Source organism: Carlito syrichta, unplaced genomic scaffold (genome assembly GCF_000164805.1).
Source record: "Carlito syrichta isolate Samal-C Ts95f unplaced genomic scaffold, Tarsius_syrichta-2.0.1 Scaffold309088, whole genome shotgun sequence".
Classification (NCBI taxonomy): domain Eukaryota; kingdom Metazoa; phylum Chordata; class Mammalia; order Primates; family Tarsiidae; genus Carlito; species Carlito syrichta.
In genome coordinates, this window is record NW_007253184.1 from 327,197 (window position 1) to 348,084 (window position 20,888).

General features: G+C 33.3%; 1 protein-coding gene across 1 annotated transcript in view; it reads left to right on the forward strand.

Moving 5' to 3' along the window:
* Positions 1–20,888, forward strand: part of LOC103269106 (cGMP-dependent protein kinase 1-like) — a gene marked incomplete at its 3' end in the record, with an annotated part of 1,006,822 nt that overhangs the window by 80,964 nt on the left and 904,970 nt on the right. The window lies entirely within an intron of this gene.

Consider the following 20,888-nt stretch of genomic DNA (forward strand, 5'->3'; position numbering starts at 1 on the left):
TTTTTTATTTTCCCAGATGAAAAATCCTCAAAGGGAAACGTTTTGCAGATGTGGAAGAGGTGAAACAAAGTGGCAGAAGCACTAAAGAGCATCAAAATTGACTAATTTAAAAACTGTTTTGAGCAGTAAAAAAGGCATTTCAACAGATGTATTGCATCAAATGGAGAGTAATTTGTAGGTGATTGAAGTTCAAACATGTAAGAATAAGAACACGATTTTTTATAAATAAATTCCGGGTTTTTTGCCCTTCCCCTTGTATGTATATGATAGAGGCAGATAATAAATGTTGGATGCATATTACTTACCTAATCAATGGAAGTGATAGCTTCTTTCATAAATCTTGTACAAACTAAGATAGAAAATTATTTGAAAAAAAACTGATGCACATACTGTGTAAATAAATTTTATGTCTAGGTAAATTTTCATAATGCTCCTTTCTAACTTGGAATTTATAATGGTTTGTTTTTCTTTTGTGGGAGGAAAGAAGCCTGAATTAATGTCTGAATCAACTAAGAAGTACTTGAATTCAGAAATGTCTGTATAAGACAGTTGACAAAAATTACAGTCCATTCGTTAGGTGGCTATTAATGTTTTATCTAAAGGATTCATAATGGTGTCCTATAATTGTCAAGTTTATAGGTCATTGAGAGAAGGAGAGTATTTGGGCAATCATTTAAATTCTGAGTTTCACCTGCCCAATTTGTAAAAGGTAAGATTTTCTTTCTGTCAGTGGTTCTCAACTAGTGATGATTTTGTCTCCAGGGGCATTTGGCAATATGTGGAGACATTTCTGGTTGTAGAGTGTGGTGGAAGAGGGTGTTGAGTTTCAGTGGGTCAAGGCCAGGGATGCTGCTCAACAAGATAGTTGCCCAGAATAATCTGGCCAAAAATGTCATTAGTGCCAACATTTAAAAATTCTGAGTTCTGCCTTCTTTACAGGACTGTGATAAAGTTAAAATGAGATCATTTATATGAATGTTTAATGTAAAGTATAAAACATTATACAATAATACGTATTATTACTTCTAGTCAACATTTGACAGTATGAAAGAAATGTTCTTTCTGAATTCAATATTTGCCTTTTAATTTTTCTTTATAGCTTTTTTGGACGTATATTAGGTATTTTTTTACTTTTTTCCCTTTATAGTTTCCACCTTTTGTGTCAACAACATACAAGTTTTTCTCCAGGCCAAAAAAATATATAAATATTCAGCTAGACTTTCTTCTGGTCAAAACAAAACAAAATAAACAAAAGTGCACATAATGTAAAATTACAGGGAAAATTAATTAAATTATAGGGCAAGGGTATCTGTGGGTAGTGAGCAGAAGGATGAGAAATGGAAGAAATATATAGAAGCCAAGTATAGAATATAAAAATAGAGGCAACATGTTAAGAACTACTAACAATAAGAAACCATGTGTAAAGCATGTCTGAGAGTAAGATTTGATTTGATTTTTCAGATATTAGATTGTTGGGTATCATTTTAAGCAAATAGCTATTGGATAAAGCAAGGTATATTTTCTTCATCTATTTTCAAATGGTAATTATTGGTAATACCGTTCAAGAAATCAGAATTTTGAAAACCTGTGGGTTCAGTTTTCCTTTGTCTTGAATATTTCTTACAAAAGTAGATTTATAAACAACCTTGCAAATTTTTTCTAAGAAATTTTATTTATTCATGTTGTCCCTTTCTATAAAACTCTATATTATATCTATATTAGAAACTTGGAAATCCAAGTTAATATTTGTTGAATGTTTAGAACAATGCCCAGTGCATGTTTTTTCTAAATACTTTTTTATGTATAAAATGTATTTAATTCTCCAAACAATTCTGTGAAGTGAAGACTAATATTTATTATCTTTTTTTATAGATGGGGAGATTGGCTCAATGAGGTTAGGCAATTCGCCCTGGTAGCCCAACTAGTTTATATTAGAGGCAGGATTTGTTCCCACATAATCTATTTAGAGCTTAAGATGTTAACTAAAGGACTGTGTATTTATCAGGATTCTCCAGAAAAACAGAACAAATAGGATGTATATGTATACACAATGAGAAAGATATTTATTTTAAGAAATTGGTTTACATGATTGGCAAGTCCAAAACCTGTAGGATAAGTCTGGCAGGTCAGAGAAGCTACAATTCAAGTCTGAAGGCTGTCTGCTGGCAGAATTCCCTCTTCCAAGGGGCAGTTAGTCTATTTTCCATTAAGGCCTTCAACTGATTGCATGAGTTCCACCCATATTATTAGAGGATAATCAGCTTTAATCAAAGTCTACTTGTTTAATGCTAATCTTATCTGAAAAATTCCTTCAAAATAAATCTTCAGGAGAATAATGTTTGGACAACTATGTGGTATTGTGCCCTAGCCAAGATGGCACACAAAATTTACCATCAAAAGTCTGTTCCTTGTCAACTTGGCACACATACACATCTCCTTAAACCATACTTAATTTCCAAATAAAGACAATTATAAGGTCATACATCCACCTAAAATGATGCAGCAACCCTGCATACAACTGAAAATGCGTTAACCCTTTTCCCAGAAGAAGTCCTTGGGTGATGTTTACTCATCTCATTGATAACGCATAGCTTAAAGATTATGATAGTATGATGAAAAAGTTAACAATACTTAAATTCTATGATATGAAGTCAGTACATCTTTTTTTTTTCTGAGTTGGAGTCTCTCACTCTGTCACCCATGCTGGTGTACAAGTTGCATGCTCCTCAGCCTTCCTACTAGCTGGAACTACAGGTACATGCCACCACACCCACCTAATTTTTTTTTTTTTTTTTTTTTTTTTTTTTGAGTTGGAGTCTCACTCTGTCGCCCAGACTGGAGTGCAGTGGCCGCTCCCGGCCACCGCAGCCTCGACCTGCTGGGCTCCGGCGATCCTTCCGCCTCAGCCTTCCGAGTAGCCGGAATTACAGGCGTGCGCTACCACGCCCAGCTGATAATTTTTTATTTATTGTAGGGATGAGGTCTCACCAAGTTGCCCAGGCTGGTCTTGAACCCATGGGCTCAGACAGTTCTCTCATCTCAGCCTCCCAAAGTGCTGGGATTATAGGCATGAGTACTGCGCCCGGCCTAGTCAGTACATCTAATGCAACATAAGGGGAAAAGAGAAGAGAGCAAAGATAAAATTTGAGATATAAATGTATGCACACACACACACAACTATATCATAACAAAACAAGGAAGAAATGCTCATGGCAGACCATATTATTTACCCAGCTAAGTGTACTAATTTTTTCTTCATTGCTTCAAGCTAATTTCAATACATTTTATTTAACTTCTTTTTACTGCTAGATTGACTAAATAGTACATCATCTTAATTATCCTTTTAAAAACAGGGTTCTAAGTAATATATCAATATTCCAAGTCATAGCTTTTTCAATGATGTTGTTGATTTTCTTTAGTTTAACTCAATAAAATGTTAAACCCCGATTAAACCAAAATTTTAAACCAAATTAAACCCTAATTTTATATACTTATGCCACTCTTTCCCCAAACGGTAATTCTAACTGGTTCAATGTAACTTAAGCTGATCTTGTGCTAATATCCTTATGTCAAAATAATTTAAAATAAACACCCATCATTTAATTTTTGTACATTTTAATTGAGGAAATGTTTCATTGAATAATTAGTTTTTTATAAACACATTCAATCTTTCAAGATTTAGATAACAGTGTTCTTGATATAGATGAATTCTTTTTCATCCACGAACATTAATATTTATAAAGAGTATAACATAGTAACAATGAAGGAATAGGTTATAAAGGATCTTTTACAATCTGTCTTACTATAAAGACATTCAGCAAAACACCTAGGGAGTTTATGTGGAAAATCAGTACCATTTTTCTTGTCTCTCTTTAGTGAAAATAAGTGTACTTTGTAAAATACTTGTTAAACATCTGCCTTAAGTAATTCTTTGTTTTTTAGCCTGGGCAGTGTTCCAAGTATTATTGCATACCTAAATGCCAATGTTTCTCATGGTTTTAACCAAGGGAATAGCCATATGGCCAGACTTCACTAATTAGGATGACTGTGGAAAAATCATCTGGGGATAGTGTATATATATTATTATGTTTTTCTTGCAAAATGAGTTGTGTTGCTTTTAGGTATTTACAACTTCTGCCTAATAGAAGTTTCAGTTTTAGGTTTGGATTAGAATTGTTTGGAATTAGCTCTTTAAGGCAGTAGTGTAAGGAAATTAAGTTACTTAAGTCCCTGTTTACATTTTAATTATGTTAAATTAAAATATAAGTGACTCTTACAGAATACTTGAATACAATTTATTCTCTTAAACAAATTGACATTGGCCTTAATTATGAGGTAACATCTGGTAATACCCTTATACTTTTGTCCTTCTTTTTATCATAAATATACCTTCATTCAAAATGAAATAAATTCTTATTTAGTGATATAGAACTGGTGATTCTTGAGAATATCATCTAAGGTGCTAGTATCAAATATATCTAATATATCCACTAAAGTATTTGATTTGCCTAGAGATACTGGTTTTGCTCATTTTTTGTGATATTTCATAGTGGAAACAGATAGATTACACTTTAATTTTTAAAATGACAAGTGTCTGTTCAGTGTCCTTGGACCACTGACTATTGTGAACTTTTTAATGAGATCATTCATTTTATTAATTTTAAATTTTATTTAAATTAATTTTATTTTATCTTATTTCTTGACATATAAAAATTGTACATATTCTTAGGGAACATAGTGATGTTTTGATACATATAATGTATAGTGATCAGATCTGGGTAATTAGCATATCCATAATCTTCAACATTTATTATTTCTTTGTGTTGTGAATATTTAATATCTTTCTTCCAGCTATTTGAAACTATATAATATATTATTGTTAATGGTAGTCATCCTATAGTGCTACAGAACAGTAGATTTTTTTGTTTGTTTGTTTTGTTTTGTTTTGTTTTGTTTTGAGTTGGAGTCTCACTCTGTCACCCAGACTAGAGTGCAGTGGCCGCTCCCGGCCACCGCAGCCTTGACCTGCTGGGCTCCGGCGAGCCTTCCGCCTCAGCCTTCCAAGTAGCTGGAATTACAGGCACGTGCTACCACGCCTGGCTAATTTGATTTTTTTTTTAAATGAGGCATTTGTTAATGATGAAACTCTCCTTAAGTACTTATATAGCAGGTACTGCTTAGTTGCTTTCTGGGAATTAAATTTTAAATTCTCTTAATGACCTTAAGTGTTAGGCAGTCTATTATCTACATGTTAATAAATGGGGAAACTGATGCCTGGAGAAGTTAAGTAACTTGTCCAAGATCACATTATCAGTACGTTGAGATGCAAATCTTAGCCATGGAGTTCTGTTCCTAAGGACTGTGCAATTCTAACTTTTGAAGTACAGATTAAAATATGTAGTAGTGTATTATGTGTATTCCAGCTTAAGGAGTCCATAAAAGATGCATAGCATTAAACCACAGGGGGAAGAAAAAGGTCTGATTATTTGCAAGAAAAAATAAACCTTAAACAGCAATAGTTTTAAAAGAAAACAGCCAAGATATTTCCTATAAATACTTATTAGACCTCTCTGCACACTCTGAACATTGACCTGCTTACTGACTTATCTGTAGATCATCTAGCATCCATTACTTTCTTTTTATTAGTTCCTTTCTTCTTTTTGAAAAAATGTCTGTGATTTGGCTTAATTCTTGGTCCACCTCTAGGTCCTTATTGCTCAGGATTAAACTCTGCTATGTCCCTTGGAGGCCCTGTTTTTCTGTATACAGTCAATAGCGTTGGTTTTCTTTTCTCACAGGAGATATATATATATATATATATCTTTTTATATATATATATCTTTTATATATTATTTATTTTATTTTTGTCATATAATAATTGATATATATAATATTAATTATATATATCATGAAGGAACAATTCTTTCAACTTATTATACAAATGTTTCTTTTAGTGAGGTTTTGCATGCTAACTCTAAGTAATATGTGAATACTTATTCACATCACCTCTCAAGGATTGGCCTCACGTTTCTGTTATTTAAAAGACCACTTTTATCTTATGGAGATGGTCATTTGCTTCCTTTTCTAGTGAACTGGTTGATGCAGTGCAGGATGTTAGGCTGATGTTCAATGCTATTTATTACTCAGTGTGGACATGAATCATACTAGCTACATAAATTCGTACTGCAAGTCCATTTTTCTTCCCAAAACATGTGTACTGTCTTATACAATTAAAAGAAGTAGTGAACTCTAACATTCAAAGAAGGCTTTTATATGAAATTAAATATTAATGAAGACCCTCACTATGTCAATTGACATTCAACGCACTACCTGAGGATGTGAGGGCACCGAATGCATTTTCATATAAATTAGTTCTAAGTACATTTAACACGAGAAACAGACCATTTTACTCTCTAAAATCAGGGGTTGCCTTTTGGCTTTATGAGTTTTTTGTGTTAATCCAAAAACTCTCTTTAGAACAGCTGAAATACAAATGTACTTAAATTTATTTTTGCAGTTTACTTGCAGGGCCTAGCTTACATGTTCATGTTAAAGCACAAGCTTATGTACTGCTTATATATAAAAGCAAAACAAAACATCTATTTATAAAAGGTTATCATAAATAAGAATTTTGAACCACTAAATGTGAGTACTGAAATCTGTTTGAGTTACGGAGGGAATGGTAAAAGCAGAAATCTGAGATATTAAGGTGAAATGAGAGGTATAGTGTTCATTTTAGTGTGCCAAGCTTCAAAACTGACTAAGTTACTTGAGCAAGTTCAGGAAGCATCACATATATTTAAAATAATTGACAAAATTTCATGTATAGACAAAAGGCTTAGGAGGAAAGGATAACTGTTATTAAATGCTGAAAACACTGTCACATGAGAAATAAAAGGGAAGTTATTCTGCATGAATCTAGATGGCCAAATGAGAAATGCAAGTTATAGGGAAGTCTAAATTGGATCAAATTGAGAATCAAGATTCTGCCAATTACAATGGTTCAAAGGTGAAATGAGCAGCTTTATGTGATGACAGGAACCCCATTTTGTGAAGCAGTCCCACAGTGACTACATAGCATCTGCTTGGAGAAATTTTGTTAAGTGGAGGAGGGATTCCTTGTGGCTGAAGCATAACATATCTTCTATCCCTTCCTCAAACTTCAGGAGTCTGAGTCTGTGAACTAATATTCTACAAGCTGACTTTTAATAACTCAGCCCTCAAAAGGTTTCCTCTTGAAAACCTTCCCCTATATGCAGTGTACATGTTTAGTTTTGAATGCTTTTGTTCTTATATATTTACCTTATATAAATAAAGCTAAGAATTCTGCACATATTCTTCTGTCACTTATTATTTTTTCAATATTATATTCCATTGTATAACCCAACTTATTTATACTTTTTGCGGTTGATGGTGTGGTTTCCAGTTATTTTATTCTTCCAAATGATGCTTGTATAAACAATGTTAATTATGGATCCTGATAACCATGTTCAGTAGTTTCTCTGGTATAGATATCTAGAAGTGGGATTCCTTGGTCATATGGTATGTCAAATTTCTGATAGTTGTTTTACCTGAGTATACCTGATTGTAACTGATGCCTAGATTTTCTGATTGCTCCTCCTATTTAGGACAATTTATTTTAACAAGCATTTAAATTTTACCAATCTGATGAATGTGAAATGATATCTCATGATCTTCATTTTCATTCCCTTGATTACAAATGAGGTTGTGGACTGTTTGTGTTTCTTCTGTGAAGTCTTGTATTCACACCCCTTTTTGTTTCTGTTGATTGATTAATTTTACATATTTTGAAACCTAGTCCTTATCAGTTATGTGTATTTCAAATATCTTCTCCTATTTGTTGCTTGTACTTTTACTCCTGTGTGATGGACAGAAATTAGTCATTTTAATCAAATATGTAGGAGGGGGAACCAAAAAAAAAACTGGAATTGTTTTTTGGAGGGCGGGTCCCTTGTAGTCTAGGCTTTGCCAACTATATGAGTGTTCTAGGAACCCATCCTCATCAGTGTACCAGCTACCATTGTTGTGAGAGAGTGCGTTTAGCTTCAGTGAATATTTTTTTGGAGATTCTTTCAATGTGTTTGCCCATATCATGATGGGTGATTTACACGAACAACCTGCCCACACTGTGCTGTGTTCAGCAGTTTTTGACCCAAAACAGCATTGACCCTACCGTCTCTATTCACTCAATCTTGCCCTGAACAACATTTTTTGTTTCCCCAGTGGGGAAAAAAAAAAAGTTCTTAAACTGCATCATACTAAGTGAGCTATCACAGAAACAAATAAATGAATGCTGCATGTTTCTCACTCCTATGTGAGCCCTGATCACTAGTCACATTAGCATAAGGTTGGGATCAGCAGTCACTGGACATGCTAAGGGAGGCAGGGAGGGAGGGAGAAGGGTGAAGGGCAGGTGACAACACAAAGGGTACCTGGCCCACTACCAGGGGGAGTGAGAGCCACCTAGAAGCCCAAACTTCACTTGCCTGCAGCCTCCTTAGTGGTAGATCCTCACTTGTATTTCATGACTTTATAATAAATGAATAATTTTTTAAAAACGTCCTCAGAAGGAAACATTTTGCCCATGTGGATGAAGTGAAACAAAAAACAGCTGTCATACTAAAAGACATCAACATTGATGAGTTCAAAAACTGTTTTGAGTAGTGGACAAAGCATCTGGATAGATGCGTTGCATCAAACAGATAGTACTACGAAGGTGACTGAAGTTTAAACAGGTAAGAACAAATACACAAGTTTTTATAAATGAACGCTGGGTTTTTTGGGGTCCCCTATAGTATTTCAACCTTTTCCTTGATGTATGCTTTTTGTGTCTTTGTAAGAAATCCTGGTATGCAGTATTTTTCATGCCTATACCTGTGTGTGTGTTTGTGTGTGTGTGTCCATGAAAGCATGTTCATAGGCTAGGTGTGTGAGGTATTACCTAGAAAATAACATCTCCACATGTATAATCTAAAGGGTAGTATTTCTTTTCAAAGTAGAAAGTTGGAAAAGTCATACATTTTTGCTTCTATGTTCTTTTTTCCAATATATTTTAATAGATATTATAAATTGTCTTTAGGGACATTAAATCTACTTTTGAATATACTTGGTGGTAGAAATTTCTTTTTTCTGTGAGAGCAAATTTTATATCTGGAAATAATTATAAGTCATTTAATGACCGATATGAATGGGGTAAGTGAATAAACTGACTAATGTAGTTTTTTGGCTAAAATATATAAGGATGTGTATATATGTTCCATGAGAAAGTAATAGAATTTGTTGTACAATTTAAGGATTAACCAGATATTTGGCTCTAGAATATCAATATTGAAGATCTGACCTATATTGAAGAGTAGCGTTCTTAATACTCATTTGGTTACTAAATCTTTGTGAGATTTAAAAAAAAATAGCCTTTTCACATTGTTCTACTAACTCATAGTTCTCTTTTTTCTTCCTAAACTATGACTGGTGGAATTAAATTTCTTATACCAGGAAGGGGAATCGTGTGACTTTTTCTTACTTTGGAAGACTGCTGAAAACTAAAATAATGGAACGCTGCTTTATTTGTTTTTTTGAGATGACAGAAAGCCATCGATTTTTTAAAAAATTAATCTGACTTCAATAAGGTTAATCACGGTATGTTCAAAGGGTACACATGCTTTTTTCCTTCTTACTATTACTTCAAATGGTTATTGATTTTATTTCTATGCTGATTAATTTTGCTAAAATATCTAACTGTCTGTTCTTCACTTTGAGAAGGTTTAAAAGTGTATATATTTTGGTGAAAATTGAAAACAAAAACAGCACAGCTGAAAAATTGAGAAGAAAATGTGGATTAGTACCTTCCTGGCAACAGTGTAATAGCACATTGATTTCTTGCTAATGAGGTAAAATTTACTTCAGCTATCATTACATAACTGTTGAATAGTTTGCATGTGAACATTTAACAGGATTCTACAATTGTTGTGGGCTTATTTTAAAAAAACATAGATGTATTTCTTCAGGGGCTTTAACAAGATTTTCATTGATTTCTGTGGGGGAGGTGGGTTAGACTAATGCTTTTAATATCCATCCCTCTAATGAGAAAGTCTTGAATGGTTAGTAATTGTTTTGGCACACTGTCAAAGGGCAGGACAGACAGGAGCTACTTCCCAGCACAGGGAAGCACCCTGGTGTGACAACCATGGCAACAATCTGCCCCACCCCCGCCACAGAGAGCATTGGAACTGGCCTCTGCAGTTCTTATTGGAATTCTCCCATGTCTTTGCATTTGAGAAATCCAAGCTGTAGTTGCACATAATTTATCTGAATTTATTTTCTGTAGCTTTGGAAGGATACAGTCTGAATCTGATCTTTATATTTAGGCCCTTCTATAAACTCCTTTCTGATAAAATGAAAATACTTTGGTACCAAGGCTCTATAAGTAGTGTGTGGAGATTTGGAATTATGCTTGATGACTTAAAAAGGCATTTAAAACAATCTGAGAATTTGCATTTTATGGATATTTAAAATATCAAGAAATTATTATTGTGTGTAGTTACATTAATGATTTATAGAGTATCATTTTTTCTGCTTTGCCCAATTTTACTGAAGTAGATTGTTTTCTGTGTATCACAAAACCATCCTTTAGTTATTCATAAGAATGAATGAGAGCAAATGCTTTTAAAACCAGAAAAAATTTACTTTCTATTTGCTGTATACTGTCTTGTGTAACTTAACAAGAATAGTTGTTATTCTATACTTTTCAATATCAAAGCTACTTAAGTTAGTCTGTTCATTTATTAATAGCAAAATCATATTAGAAAAAGTATCTAGTGGAGGTGACCAAATCTTATTTTAAAAGATGATTTTTCATTTCACAAATACATAATGGTTTATTTACAGAGGAAAACTAAAGCTTTGCACAAAATCATAAATGATAGTCAATGTATTTAAAATTTTCCTTCAAAAATTAAACTTTTAAAAAAAGATCTTTTATCTCCCACTGGTAAAAAGAACGGGGCAGGCATTTATTCTTGTAGAGTTTAATTCATAAACTATTGTAATAACATTCACTGAAAGCATATTCATCGAATTTTTGTGTGTGTGAGAGTTGGAGTCTCATTCCGTCACGCAGGCTGGGGTGCAGTGGCACACTCATGGCCACCACAGCGTCAACCTGCTGAGCTCAGGCAATCCTTCCATCTCAGCCTTCCAAGTAGCTAGAATTACAGGTGTGCGCTACCACGCCTGGCTAATTTTTTGATTTATTGTAGAGATGAGGTCTCACCAAGTTACCCAGGCTATTCTCGAAACTGTGGCCTCAGGCAATACCCACATCTCGGCTTCCCAAAGTGCTTGGATTATAGTCATCGAATTTTTTTTGTCCTATTTTTATGGCTAGAAGAACATAACTCAGTGTTATATGTTATATTTGGCTTATGTTTACAGAACATCATTTTATATTATTTTGTGTTGCATTGTATTTTATATTGTTTTATAGTATTTAATACCTTTAGTCACATTTCTAATACAGATTTATACTGTTCTTGTTGGTTCACTAATGTTGGAATATGCGCTCAAATTAAAGCCATTTAAAAAAACAAAAAAGATTTGTAAGAATTTGCTCCAGTTTTGCCAGTTTAAAATTTTTTTTTATAGTCCCAACTTTTGATTTTTATAAGGTAGACATAGAGGAGAAAAAGTTTACAATATATGAAAAGCTGTGGGTGATTAAAAAAAGTACCATAAAATGAAAAGCCTAACTAGAATGTATTATTCATTAATTTAGCTACAATGACAAATTCAACAGCCTCATATTAAATTCATGTCTTATTTCTATTTTATAGGAGTGACTAATACATTTAATACTAATTAAATTAAAAAAAAGATCTAGTTAATATACTCTATTTTTCAAAAAGCTTTGCAGTCATATTTGATCTTAGAGTGAAGGAAAACTTAATGAAAAATGACAATAAAGAGGAAAAATTCTAAGAAGTTGAATTTTGCTTTTAAATGAATTTATTTATCACTGACAAGAAATAACACTAAAATAATTATCATCCCAGTGAAAATAATAGTTTTCTTCTCTTTCTAAATATTGCTCGATGCATGAGTGTTGAATCATCATCAGAACATAGTATTCTTTAGTCATATTAGTCTTGCTCCCTTTCTATGTCCACTTCCATGTTTTTGCTTCTACCTTTTTCCCTCCTGATTTTGTTTGTTTGTTTGTTTCATTGTGTGCTTTTTGTTATCCACTCCATGTTCATAAAAGTGCAAATGGTATCTGGTGTTACTATTACAATTGACCTTTGAGCACAACAGTGGTATGATTCTGCCTTAGTAGCCAGAAATTAGGCAGGGTAAATAAAGTAATATCAGATTGCATATGTAGACTACGATCAGCATCAATTTTTGTCATATAAGCATTAATTCTAAACATTGTTTTAAGATAGTTTATTGCATATTAAATAAACTTAAGTAAATGGAACTCTGTCCCTTATAGGCATTTATCGAGAGAGTTTTGGTAAATTGAAATAATAAAGACAAAAATCTACTCTAGGGTGAGACAGTGGGGCAAAAAATTAACATATAACAATCTGTAAGTAAGAAAGTTATTGGGATGCTAAATTATAAAAACAATTATTGAAATCTCTGAGAATGGATCCAAATCTTTATTTTAATGAGTTACCAATAAAGACAATTAAACCTCATTGCAAAGATTTTTATTGACTCAACCTATTAAAAAATGCAAGGTAAATATTTATACTTTGTGCTTTTATATGTGTACATAAATTTACATTAAATTACTTTTTCTGAGTTAGCATTAGGGTGGTATACTATACAACGAATATTATCAATGATTAAATTCAAATATACAGGAAAAACAAGATTAGCAACTTCTAATAATTTATAAATATTGATGATAAGCCTTTCAAGTGAATTAAAAAACTTAATTTGTAAAGAAAAAACAGTTCATAAATTTTGGAGCATTATTTTGCATGCTATCCTCTTTAAAGAAAATTAAGATGACTTATATGTAAAGTTTCAAACTTTTTTCCATTTAATCCTATGAACTTAAATCATTTATTACATCAATTCTAGAGTTCAAAATTACATGAAATAAGAAAAGTATTTTGGAAGATTTTTCATTGAATGTCAGGTTATATTACTAAATCAGACATTACTAAACTACCATGCTTTCCCGATCTTTCGTATGCTGTGTTTCTACAAATTAGAAGGATGTTAGAGGTAAAATAGAGCATGGATTTAACTGAACGTAGTTCACAGACATTTAAAATTCTTTGTATGTTTCACAATAATGGAGAAGAGCAAAGAAAATATATAATGAACCTTTTTTTGCAAGATACCTTCTTTATTCTTCTTTATTAGAAATCTCTTATTAAATTATTTGTTCATTCATATATTCAAGAAATATCTGCTCAGTGCTGATTATATCTCAGTGGATACAGGATATAATAGTGAACAAGACATACTCAGTTTCTTCTCCTCTAGAGCTTATATTGGGGTGATGACAGTAGAGGAAAAAGGCAAAAACATGTACAGAAATGAGCAAAATACTTTCAGATAGTCATAAGAACTACGAGGAAATGAAGTAAACCAGGGTGATGAAAGAGAATCATGGAAGTGGGTCTATCAGTGCTTGTGTGGGTCAGGGAAGGCTTCCCTGGGAGGGTAGCATTCGAGTTTAAACCTGAATGACAGGAAGGAGTCAGACAAACAGAAGTGTGAATAGAGGAATCCAGATGAAGAAAACAGCAGGTGGAAAGGTTGTGAGGTGGGGAAAAGCTTGGCATGTGAAAAGAAACAGAAATCCTGTGGTCAGGTTGGACCTAGGTCACATGTTGGGTTCTGAAAGTAGTTGGCTTTTTTATCCTAAGAGACTGAGGAAGCATTGGAGGACTTTAAGTTGAGATGAGATATGATCTAATTTATGTTTTATGAGCTGAAAATTAATCACAGGTTGGAAAAAATAGAATCTGGAGTGATGAGAGAACAGAGATACCAGTTGGGAGGTTATAGCTATAATCCAAGAAAAATGTAATAGTGGATTGGAATAAGATGGCAGTTTGGGAGATGAAAGTATGGTATAATTTGGCAGCATATGGATTAGATATGGGTATGAGGAAAGAAAAATAAGGGATGACTTACTTTATATATATATTCATATCTATATAAATATATATGATTGGTGGTGTCATTTTCTGAAATGGAAAAAAGTGATATAATTTCATGTTTCAGAGGCTAAGTCAAGACTTCTGTTCTGACGCTGGCAAGTTGAGATGCCTGATAGACATTACATGGGAGACGTCTAGTTGATGACAGTGGATACACATGTCAGAAAGCTCAGTTGAGAGGTCAGAGCGTGGAGACAGAGTTTTCTGTTTAGTACACCAGGCATAGAGAGAAGATTGATGAAGAGTTGTTCCCTTATAATTAAAGTAGTTGCTTTATATGCAGCAGATTAAATGGGTAAATTTGGATATTTAATAGATTTCATAGGTATAGATATGCATAAATACTTTAAAAAATTCTTCATGAGAAATTTTTGCAGTAAACTGAAACTTAAACTTGTTTCCTATTTTATGCAAACTAATAACCTTAAAACAGCAGTTCTCAAAGTGTGGTCTGGGGACCCTTTAAAGGGGTCCTCGAGGTCAGAAGTATTTTCATAATCACACTAACTTTTTTTTCTTCTTCTGTCTGATTTTCTCACGAGTGTACGGTGGAATTTTTTTTTAGAGACCATATGATGTGTGATATAACAGCAGATTAAATGCAGAAGCAGAGGATACAGCTGCTTTATTAAGCCAAATATCAATTGTATTTCTCCAAAGTATAAAACAGTGACATGCTTCTTATTACATTTTTTTTTTTTAAAAATGTAGTAAATTTTCATGAAAATTTATTTTTTAATATGTAATAGGTTTATTCTTGCTATTATTATTTTTTTGAGTTGGAGTCTCACTCTGTCGCCCAGGTTGGAGTGCAGTAGCACACTCATGACCACTGCAGCCTCAACCTGCTGGGCTCAGGCGATCCTTCCACCTCAGCCTTCCAGGTAGCTGGAACTACAGGCACTCACCATCACGCCTGACTAATTTTTTTATTTATTGTAGAAATGAGGTCTCACCAGGTCATCCAGGATGGTCTTGAGCCCCTGGACTCAGGCAATCCTCTCGCTTCGGCCTCTCAAAATGCTGGGATTACAGGCTTGAGCCACCATGCCCGGCCTAATTCTTGTTACTTTCTAGTGAATAAATATTTAAAACATTTCTCAATTTAGCATTAATACAAGTAACCCACTTAAGCAAAAGCTTCTCTAGTTTTTCCGTAATGTTTAATAACATAAGGTAGTACAAAGACTAAAAATTTACTAACCACTGCGTTAAGTTGTATGACTTGACTATTATGACTAGGTAGATGTTGGTTTCAGAGAGCAAAATGGAATTCGTTTAAGGTTTAGCATATCAGATATTGATGCTTCTTCTCCACATTATACATAAATAGGACCATATTACAAAACAAATGTCTTTTAAATAAAGTCTTAGTAAATGAGAAGTAGAAATATTTCTGTAAATGCTGACATTTAAATCCATGGAGATAACCAATACAGATAAACGATAGACAAGTAACTTCTATTGAAGTGCTTATTATCCTGTTAATTACATTCCATTTCACAGTTTGAAAGATATCTTTGATAGATTTTGTGGGTTCTGTTTGCACACTTCCTTAATGTTTAAGATTTGGGAATTGAATTGGGCTCCACAGTGATTACCTTGAGTTAGTGTAGTTGACTGAAAATTTTGTCTTGTAATTAGGCTTATAGTTCTAAAGGAAACAGGTATTCTTTGAATTCAATCAGCATTTTGGAAAAGAAGAAATGATTTTATACTGTGCTTACTTCTCACATAAAAACATCTTAGAGGAAATAACATTTTATCTTTTGAAGCCTTGGTACAATAACTTATCTAATATCATACACACTTTCAAATTAAACAAGGGGATACTTGTATGTAAGCTTAATTTGTCAGCTACAGATTGACTGTCTCTTTAAAACTTCGTATTTCTAGGTAAATGTTTGAAATATCTACATATGTCTCTTGTGATGCATTTTGCTAAGAGCTTTTTCATTTGCTAGTACATTTACTTGTTTCTGATATTTCACTACCATGCTATTAGCATTTTCTTGGGATGAGTTAAATTAAAAAAAAAACACTACTTTCATTTAATGTTCTTCGAAAGACAACTTTCTTCTCTCAAAAATAGCTCTTGTGAGGTAAGTAACACTGAAAGATAAAAGGCTTACTCCAACACATATGACATTAAATTGTGATGAGAAATTAATTTTATGCTTTGTTTTTATGCAAATTATAGTTCAGTATTTTCTACATAGTATATCTTGTTTTCTGTTCTCACAAGTATAGACTTTTGCTGACGTTACTAGTCTGATGAACTAGGTTTCTGCCTCTTTATGTGTTTTATGTTATAAGCTTTAGCCATTTGGTCTCAGTTGTCTTGCAGAGAAATGACCACAAGGCTAAAAGTCATAAATTCAGGGAGTTTATGGGATTCATCCATTCAGTGTCCATGTAACCAGATTGAAATGTTTGAAATATTAATACTTCTCTCTGTACTTTACTCTACTTTCCAACTTTGTGGATGATACCTCCTTTGCCCACTAGAAACCCAAAATTGTTCCAGAATGTATGGACCACAGATCCATCAGTCTGTCGGTATCATGTGGTCCCTGTCTGCCACTGCTTTAATTCTGGCCATCATGACTTCTTGCTGGATTTTTCCAACAATTCCTGTAGGTCTTCCTATCCCTAGGCTCACTCCACTTTCATACATTCTCAACACAACCACAAAAAAGATCTTTGTAGCTGTCAAATGTGTTTATGTCATCCCTCTGTTTAATGGTTTCCAATGCCTTTCCTAAAAGGGAAGTAAAATTCCAAACTCTTTAGAAAGTCTCTACAGTGAAATGAAGACAACTGGGTTTTGAAACTTGGTGGATATGAACTTGAATCCTGATTCTGCCATATGACTAACTAGCTCAGCAACTTTAGAAAAATTCTCTAAGCTTTTTTAGTCACTGCTTCCTCATTTACCAAATAATATGTGTCAAGTATCATGTCCTGTGTCTGGCATGTTGGAGCATCATTACCCATTGATCTGTCCTGCTTTTCTGGTAGAGTCTGCACTCACCGTTTCTTGGCTCTGGCTCTGCTTTCTCTAATAGTCACTTTTGTGTGACTCTCTACATGTTTTCCTTTGTCTAGTGTACACTCACTCAAGCATTACTGCCCTTCAGAATCAATGTAGAAGTTGGCTTTTCTCCTGACTAGGGTGGATCATCTCTAAGCTCCTGACATTCTCTTTGCCCCTCTCTATAAGCACATTGACCAGACTGTTTTGTTCATTTCATTCATCCAATTTAGTCTTCAACAAATGCTTCTTTTGCATCTACTATTGTTCTGTGTATTCCGATATACTGGAGAACAAAGAATATAAAATTTCTATTAACATGGAATGTATATACTAATGGGGTAGATATACAATAAAAAAGTGTGTGAGTGTGTGTGTCTCTGTGTGTGTGTATGAGGGGGGTTATAAGGGCTTTACAAACCAAAGGATATAAGGTGAAGGCGACAGAGAATGACATGCAGGAATGGATTACTGTTATGTAGAGTGGTCAGAGAAAGCCTTTGTAAGTTGAGAATTGAGCAGAGACATGACTGAGGTGACAATGGTTAGTGCTGATATCTAAGGGAAAGAGCATTTTAGGCAGAGGGAATAAAAATGTGCAAATCCCCAAGACAGGATTGTGGTTGACATGTTCAAAGAACAGGATGGAAGACTATGTGACTGGATTAGGGTGAGTCATAACAGGAATGAAGGTGGGGGAGTTTGGTAAGGAAACCAATGGCATGATTGAATTCTAGTGGCATTGTAGGCCATGCCAGGGGCTTTTTAATTTTCTTAAAGCAAGATAGAAATTCATAGGAGGGTTTGAGCAGATGAGCAGCATGCTCTAAGTGATGGCTGATAAAGAACTTTCTCACACCTATGGAAAATAAATTCTGGTAGCAAGGAGGGAAGCAGAGACATCAGTTAGAAGGCTATTGAAATAGTCAGAGGTGGATAATGATGACCTGGACTAAGGCGTAGAAAATGGGAGTGATAAGAGATTGTTAAATCTATGAACTATTTTGAAAGTACAGCCGATAATGTTTGCTAGTGGATTAGAGTAGAAATGGTACATAATATAAAGCAAGTTGTAAAGGGTGGTTCCAAGCTTTGGGACTGAACAATTGGAATTAATGGAGTTGTCTTTTTATGGAAACTGAGAAAAATAAGTGATGAGCAATACTGTCAGGGAATATCTAGTGTACAAGAATTATTTACTTATTGATTGTATCAGGAATTGGCTAAATTGTGGTAACAGTGGTATCTCAAGACATGTAGTGGTTCAAATAATATATAGGTTACTTTCTCTTTTATGCAATATTCTAGAGGTGAGTGGTGGAGGCTGGTGGAGCAGCTATAATCCATGTGGTTATCCAGGTTTATTCCATTTTTGTTTTCCAGTATCACTTGTCTACATGATTGAAACAAGGTTATTACATGGTCTATGCTATGAGAAGGGGAGAAAGAAATGACAGGGCAAGTAGCTTTATACTCAAAGTTGCACACTTCTCCTGCTTTCAACCTCTGCTAGTGTTTGGCTATAGAAAAGCTACCAAAAGAAATTTCTACAAATGCAGCTGCCTGTCCAGTAAAAAATTGTTGGGGGATTTCTTACTAAAATGAAATAGAGAATGGATTCTAGGGGCTACTCTACCATGTTGCCTCTCTCTCATAAGCAACTTAAGGTCAGGAACTACTATACTCTGTCTAACTCCAGTACTTACCACAGTGCTAGCACACAGCACGTGTTTGCTACATGTTAGTTTCCTTAATAATAAGTTAATTATATGGAGTAGAAATTATTTTACACTTGATATTGTATTTTATCCTATGGACTTTTTAATTAATTACATAATTTTTATATTTTCATATTTCAAACTATATTTTTAATGTATCTTTATCACTAATGGAGAAATAGTGCAGCATTTCAATGATTGTTAAGTCAGTATCTTATTTATTATCCAGGATGAACAAGTCATGATGAATAATCATTTTTGTTTTTTAAGAATATTTACCTCACACACTTGTTTCCAAATAATATTTCCAGAAATCATACTCAATGATGAAATAATGAGTCACTTCCACATAATAAAATTCCATCACCTATACCAAATTGCCTGATTCTCTAAACATTGCTTAACATTTCATTTAAACCCAATGCTGTTGTTGTCTTCTTAGTATTATATGGCTTAAAATTTAGAGAAGTTGTATTTGAATCTAAAAACATTTTAAAAAGGGTCATAAACCATATTACATTTAAAAATTATGTTTTGGAATAAGACTGTAATCTGAAAGAAAATGTAATAAGAAGCAAATTGGTAAGACAATAAAGTATTTTATAATTAAGTAACTGAGAGACGACACAGAGAACATGTTTCCTTTGGAAAACTTGCTTTGAGCTATTGATATGAAAGAGAAGTAATTCCTGTTTTTAAAATAATATGCCACCTTGAATTGGCCCTATCTTCTTTTCAAGATCACTTAATCTAGCTATCTATCCATAATATACCTATGTGTATATATTTTGTTTGGTAATCCTATTTGTGGAAAACTGCACACTATTTCCCAAACACCCTCAGTGTGAATGCTTGAACTTCTGTGTATTTATTTGCAGGTCTTCAAGCCTATATCTGTGCATCAAATATATAGTCTTAATTTATTAGTATTTTTGTTCAAAAGATTAAATGAAGATAAGGATATTAAATAATATTTTAATCTAACACACTCTAAGTTCCATGAAGGCAGAAACTTTGTCAGTGTTCCCCAATGCCTAGCTGTGAGCTAGCACATAATAGGCGTTTAATTCATTTAACAAATAATTACTAACTGAATCTTACTTAAATGCTAAATATACTCCCTGAAACCAAAGCTTACCAGTTTATTTTAGAGAATCCATACATACACCTGCACAGATACAAAAACATATCACATTCACAGATATACACACACACGAACTTTTATTCAATTCCCTTCAAATATAGAATTTTTCTTCTATAGATAATTATAATTGATAATAAAACATATAGATTCTGAAATTTTTTAATGGTTATAGAAGATATTAAGCGTCTAGTCAATTCTGAAAATTCTACCTGTTTTCCTCTAGATGAAACTTTTATTCATTTAATTTTAAAAATCTTCCACTTAGTCTTAAGCTGTCTATAAAACTTCTGTTGAGATTTAACAAGCCAAAGATTAAAAAATTGTGTGTTTGACCTTACATAATATCATTTGGACTGTGAAAACTTTTGATTCAGATCCATAGAGTAGAACACTGTGTGTGTGTGTGTGTGTGTGTATGTGTGTGTGTGTGTGTGTGTGTGTGTGTTTGTAAATTCTCAGTTTTTTAAAGATAGTGACAGGGAAATTCACAAAGCAATATGTACATATTCCATTACTACGGAAGCATATGCTGTTATGCTCAAGAGATAATTTATTGAGCCAAATTTTACCCTAAGGAAATCGAAGAAATTTTTAAAAAATGAGTATTATATCTTATAATACTTTGCCTGTAACTAAAATGAAACTTAGTTTGATAAACTTGTATCATGCATGACAAATGTATCTATTCAAATTATCATACCAAATATATTTCTTTCTAAAAATATTTAGCCATATTGCAGAATGGACCTCAAAATTGTCAAATCTTTATTGAGGTTTGATTTGATAGACAA